The sequence below is a fragment of the Cryptomeria japonica genome, chromosome 10 (genome assembly GCF_030272615.1).
Source record: "Cryptomeria japonica chromosome 10, Sugi_1.0, whole genome shotgun sequence".
Taxonomy (NCBI): domain Eukaryota; kingdom Viridiplantae; phylum Streptophyta; class Pinopsida; order Cupressales; family Cupressaceae; genus Cryptomeria; species Cryptomeria japonica.
In genome coordinates, this window is record NC_081414.1 from 767,170,815 (window position 1) to 767,177,550 (window position 6,736).

General features: G+C 35.0%; 3 non-coding genes across 3 annotated transcripts; all 3 read right to left on the minus strand.

The window, feature by feature from the left end:
• Positions 1-4,226: 4,226 nt before the first annotated feature.
• On the minus strand, positions 4,227-4,329 carry LOC131027042 (U6 spliceosomal RNA). Its single transcript, XR_009102435.2, has one exon. It is a non-coding gene; the product is annotated as a U6 spliceosomal RNA (small nuclear RNA).
• Positions 4,330-4,702: 373 nt separating this feature from the next.
• Positions 4,703-4,774, minus strand: TRNAT-UGU (transfer RNA threonine (anticodon UGU)). Its single transcript has one exon. It is a non-coding gene; the product is annotated as a tRNA-Thr (tRNA).
• A 566-nt stretch (positions 4,775-5,340) lies between these two features.
• TRNAG-GCC (transfer RNA glycine (anticodon GCC)) lies at positions 5,341-5,411 on the minus strand. The gene has a single exon. It is a non-coding gene; the product is annotated as a tRNA-Gly (tRNA).
• Between the last annotated feature and the right edge of the window lie 1,325 nt (positions 5,412-6,736).

Genomic DNA, 6,736 nt, shown 5'->3' on the forward strand with positions numbered 1-6,736 from the left:
AGATAGCATTTATATGTTCATTTGTAGAGATTTTTCCATCACCCCTTTTTTTAGGAAGGTTCTTTCTAGAACCCTTAGGAAGATCATGCAATTGAAATCCTAGTGCTAGTGGTCCTATCCCCCATGCTATTGGTTGTGTCATTGTGGTAGTAAATTTGTATGGTCAAGGGGATGATAGTTTTGTGAACTAATAGTTCTTGACAAATGGGAGAATGGTTAACACCACTGGGTGGAGAAGGAAGTTTTCTTCTTGATCTTCTTTCTAAAAGTGATGAAATTGAAAAGTTCTCGTTATAAAGATTAAAAAATGGGATTAGTTACAGCTCTATTGCATTCACATTTAGTATATCTCTTGAACTCTAGTGCATTCAATAATCAAGAAAATTTAAATAGAAAGTTAATTCCCTTGGAGTTGGTGCCTTTGATTCGATTTTGTCTTTGGCCTTGGTTTTGTTGATTTGGATTCCTTCCTGTATTTCTTTCTATTATCACCATGGGAAATATCATTCATGGACCACTAATTGTTACCCTGAGAGAAGTGGTTTGTCCAATTCCCCTAATATTTCTTCTTTGTCCCGAACCTGATTTACTCTTGTATATTTATGTTTCTTCTTCTACACCTCTAGGATAGATAATTCAATTGTGAAACAGTGTCTACTTGTTCATAATCAGTCTAATCAAGATTTGGTTTCTCTATAATAAATACATTATGGTGTGGCAAGACCATGATTTTTTCATAAAAAAGGAAATTGTTTAATTTATTCTTATTCCCAAGTAGAGTCATTAAAAATCTATTGGTTATTAAATTTTCCTTTCTAAAGTAAATAAATTCTCTCTATTTTGCCTAAATAATAAAGACAAATAGTTAACAATAGTTGGGTAAATTATTGATTGACCTCCCTTTGATTTTTAAAGGTACAACTTTCTTTTTAGATCATTTTTTATATTTTCAATAATAATAGATGGTGTATTCTTTTAAGCAAGAAGCAAAAGATGCACTTAACATTTAATCATAGCCATGAAATAAATGCATATTGATGTTCCTTAAAAAATGAAAAAAAAAGATTTGAAACAACTTCTCAACACACAAGTTGCATAATCAATGAAATACTATAGATTTAGATGAAATATTTCAACATAAATAAAAAAAATGAATATCATATAAATTGGTCACCAAACTCACAAAGAAGAGTGATAATTTAAAATAAATTGAAGCACAAAGACTTGTAACTCTTTTTAAAAAAATGAATATCCAAATCATACCAATATCAACACCTATATTATTAATTTGTTCCTACACAATGAAAATTCACCCATACACCACAATGTTCATTCTGAACTCTTAGCTCCACACACATTATGTTTCTCTACTATGCATCCCCCTTGTTGCAATCCTCTTTCTTTTATTTTCACTTCAGATTTCCAATTTGCATTCCAAAAGAGAGACTCCCTCTCTCCTCTAGTGCACATGGTCACTTTTTAACCCAGATTATTTTGACTATTGAAGCAAAACTTCTTGATTCTTGTGCACGGATAGGCTTGAACTTTTCAATTCTTTCTTTGCAATAATGTTTTATTTACTTCAGTTTGTAAATTATATCTTCAGTGCCTTTTTATTTCTTATCCCGTTTAACTTTTTATAATTCTTAAATTGCAATAATGCCCTTTTGACTCCTTGTGCATTCCCTTTCATTGTCAGATCATTGCCACACATTTCTTTTGTTTTAATGTTGTGGCCAATAATTATTCATGAATACCTATACATCTACCCATGCTTTTTTCTCTATTTAATATTTTTTTTTTGATATCCTTTCATCCACTCATCTTTTTTTCATTTTAACTCCGTCTTACAAGAGGCATTTAAATTTTGATTTATTTTTTATTCACTCACATTTTGGAAAAAAATTTCTTATACTTCCATTGCTAGAAAATTGATGCAGGATGACAAATGTCCCCTCCCAAATGCTCCTAAATCAGAAACTCTCGTTATCAAAAACATGAACCCCCTTGAAAATATTCAATGATATGTTAGTTTATTTTAGTGCACTACAGGTTGGAATTGATGTACAAGTCCTCAAAAGAGGCATATTCAAAATTTCAAATTCTAGAATATAGCCATAAAACAATAACACCACCACTAAGTAGAGCTCAAAAAATCATGAAAGTTAATAAAACATAATGAAAAGGAGTAAGTATGAGCCCAAACGAGCCTTCTGAAGTTCCAATAATGTGAATTATGTAGGGTGTCCTTTGAGAAACATAAATTTGGAAAAAAAAAGTCCATATTGTATTCTAAAAAAATAATCACAGCACTAGATAGAGGGCAAAAAAGTTAAACAAAATGAAAAGAAAATAGTAAAAAATGCATTTGTATGCCCGAGAATGATCCTCTTGAAGAAAAGGCAAAAAGTGAAATAGGGGAACAATGAAGGGGCCAAGTTTGGGGGAGAAGGTGTTGATGTTAGTAGACATGGGCAATGGAATATTCAAATCTACAAACAAAATATTTTTTGTCCTTGAAATACTCATTGAATATTCTCTTCGTGCAAGCGATTGAGGACATCGTACAATGACAGATGGAAAAATACAAAAGAAACAAATTATTTCATTGACGATGATAGAATATTCCTTGGTATCATCGAGGACCAACGAATGTGAAAAATCTATACGTCCAATATTTCCTATGCCTGTCATCATCCTTGTGTAGCATGCACAAGGATGATGACATGCCTCTGTAGGAAGGTACACTACCAAAAAAGTGGCCACTAAAACCATGATGAACAAGACAAAACCCATTCCTCCATGCGTAATTATGTTGGAACTCAAGGTAGATATCTATCAATACAACATATTTGTTGAAAAATCCAAGTTATAAGAAAACATTCCCACTCCCCCATAAAGCCACTAACTAATATCGATCCCACTTACCATTAAAGAATACTCCCTTTCCCCTAATGTATCTCTTAAGTGTTATATGTGAGAGATGATCAATTTAATTGATGATGATGACTGCATAACTCTCGCCAATTATAACCTCCCTTGTTAATATATACATATAAAAATGTTCTATATCCTACATGCTAGCTAAAAATAATTAATTAATTTGATTTCTCATCTCTCCCATGGGCATCCAAACACCAGTTGCAAGAAAGTTGGATAAACATGCATAGGATTGCACTTGGCTATTATTAGATTGATTCTTAGCATTCCCCCACTTGATATATTATACATTATAATAAGATAAAAATAAATTCAAATAGAACCAAGTGTAGATGAAACATGACCCATAGGCTCCGTAAACCAACAATTCTTATCTACGCTCACTAGTTTTGTAAGGGAATTTGAAATCCACCTTTTGAACCATGATGTTATTACTCTCAATAATGTCATGAATAAAGCGATATTATGTATCTGTAATCCTAATATTAGAATAATGCAAGTAAGTCCTATATGAAAATAAGACTTTGACTATCACAAATAATACTCATAACACTAAAATCAAATCCAATACCTAAACACAACCGCTTCCTAGATGGTGAGAGTCCAGTAGTCGAAAGCATCGTGACAGCTTACGCTCTAACCCGAGTAGCATGGATAGGCAAATCTTCAATAGGATCAGGGTTGGGAACTTAGGAGCAACTTCTATCTCCCCCTACCCACCCGAACGTGTGTGGGGAAGTAGGGTGGGGGGTCATCCGGCTATCCGGGTGAAAGGCAAGGTAGGGGGGAATTCTAGTGTGTGTGGGGCAGCAGGGTGAGGGGCATAGTTCATAGATAGATAAACACTAATTTATTTTTTACTCAACCAACTATTAGCCTCTCCAAACATTAAAAATCACAAAAATATTCATGGACATGTTGTCTAAATCACCAACCTAGTCTACTCTTTTGCAATATTAAACCTCAAAGACTACCCACAAGTACTAATAATATTAGTACTCAAAAACTTTTTCTTTTCTCAAAACTGAAAAAAATGACAAGGGGAAGAGCACCTTACTGCCCATGTTCCAATAAGTGTGCACTCCTTGTGTACCCACCCCCTAATATGTAACTTTAAAGAAACTAGAAAATGATAACTAGTCTCCCATTAATAAATGACTACTCACTTTTTAGTCCATAATTGACTTTTTCTGCAGTCTTATGAAACATTTATGCACAACTAATGATATAAATCTATTAAAAACTAAAAAAAATAGAATAAGCTGAGGAGGAGGAATATAAATAAAAAGAAATTGGACCATTTCTCGATTTATGCGTGTCATCCTTGCGCAGGGGCCATGCTAATCTTCTCTGTATCGTTCCAATCTTATCGGATGTCTCCGAAAAGACACTAACAGATGTGTACAAAACAATATATGTCATGCTAGTATCATTTACATGTAATAAATGTGGGATTAAAGCCACCCGTGTCCGTCCGTCCTTCCTTCCATCGCCTCGGGAGTAGACACACGAGACACGGTTCTCCATCCGACGAGGCAGGCTACATGTTGACATTAAAATGCGAACGAATGATAACTTGTGCAACTCCTGCTCCAACCAAAACACGATCCAAACCTCCAATTACGCGAACACCAGTCCGTCCATCCACTGCATGGCTCGCCTGGTGAGGAGAGAGCTAATTGCAATTTACTGAAGCAAAAGGGTTTCAACTGATCAGAGACAAGATACGAGAGACAAGAGACAAGACAATAAAACTCTAAAATGCCTTCACGCAGGATCGAACTGCGGACCTTCAGTTTACAAGACTGACGCTCTACCACTGAGCTATAAAGGCTACGCGACACGACTTTCAAGGATTAATTTATCATACGCTACTTTCTGTCGTTGAATTCATATCGTCGTACGTAAACATTGTTAGTTAACTTGGAAAAATTATTTTAGTTTGCAAATAAGCCATTGCACCTGGGGATGTAGCTCAAACGATAGAGCGCTCGCTGTTGCTGTAATATGGCCGTTCCTTGCTTCACTATGTTGTGTGTGCTCCGCTTCTAAGTATACTAATTTAGCGTCTTGTCGCAGACCTGTCATTTGGAACTTTATTTTACTACATGGGGAGAAGAGTTTTAATGTTAACGGACGGACTGCCTGTCAATAATTTTTTCTTCCAATTACACGGATTTTAATTCTCTTTCACTCTGAAGATTTCAATCGTTGAATATATAGATTCAAACACGGGTCTATCGCCCATGTAGGTCTTAACTGCACTTGATAAAAACTCTAAAAGTAAATTATTCTTAGCCGGAGTGCGTTAAGCTTGCTTACATTGTTGTTTTATCTGCTACTGAATGTTGCTCTAATTAGATTAAAACAGTACTATCTGCTAAACACAAAAATTGCTAATGCAACAGCCGGGAATCGAACCCGGGTCTGTACCGTGGCAGGGTACTATTCTACCACTAGACCACTGGCGCTGCAAGTGAAAAGGAATCCGGGAGCTGAATTCCCCACATGTATGTTAATACGAAACGAAAGGGGAAAAAATAAAAAATGGAGATGCAGGGTATCGAACTCCGTACCTCTCGCATGCAAAGCAAGCGCTCTACCATGTGAGCTACATCCCCATTATTTGTAAATCCAGTCTATTAGTATGCTTTTCTTTACATGTGTTTATTCGTTCTACTTAGTTGAGGTTATATATTTAAATACTAGCGTAGCCAGAGTGTAGCATTTACTCTCTTTACTCGTGAGGCCATGAAAGGATTGGACAGCTTAAATCACACACACTAGGGTTTGATTTCTATGTTTAAAAGCTGTAAACACCCAGAGTTGGTTGACATTCTCTAGGCTTAATATGTTGCTTATTGTGTGTGGTTTAAGGCTGGCCTCGAAGGATGGGCTGGCATGCCCTGCATTACAATTTGCTTTTCTCTCACATCCTCTTTACTCATGAGGTGATGAAAGGATAGACTAGCATGACCTGCATTGCAAATCACTTTTCACTCGCATACCTTATGCATATATCTTTAAATGCTACACATACAATGTAGTAAAACAATATTAATCTCTTCAAATGAATTCCTTAAAATTGGTATGACACAAAAAAAATTGGCATGGCTCATTCACAAAGGATGACACATTTTTATACCTTTTCATTTATTATTTATAATCATCTTACAATATTTCTTTCAAGAATAAGTTTTCATTAGATCTTATTTGTTCTACAAGATAATGGTACATTATTCAAAGAAATGTGAGTTAGAAAGGCACACCCCAAAGTTAAGGGATGACCAAGTTTGATTGTTAACAAGTCACACAATGCCAATCTAAAATAAAATACCATGTAAAAAGTAAGCAATTCCAAATGTTAGCGGAACAACTTCCTATACTAACATTGAGAGGAGGGTTATGCAAAAAAAATTCAGATCCTTACAATAGTAGCATAAATACCATGCATACCACAACAAAATGATTTACTTGAAGAAAATAATTTGGGAGAAAAACCCACACTCCAAAAGCTGCCTTATATATTATTCAAAATTCAACAACAAAATACAATATACTTGCAAAGAAAGCTTCTCATAGGACTATCACCAACAAAAGATTCAATAGCAATACAACTCTTACACACAACCACCATCTCACGTACTCGATATATAGGAGGTACAATACATGAAACCATCAAACGCTATTAAAAAACCATGACCTAAACCGTGCCCAAAAAGTGGCGTCTAACTTATCTTCAATCCAAGGTTCCATATGGTGTGTCAAAACACACATCAACACATGTAACTCCCTT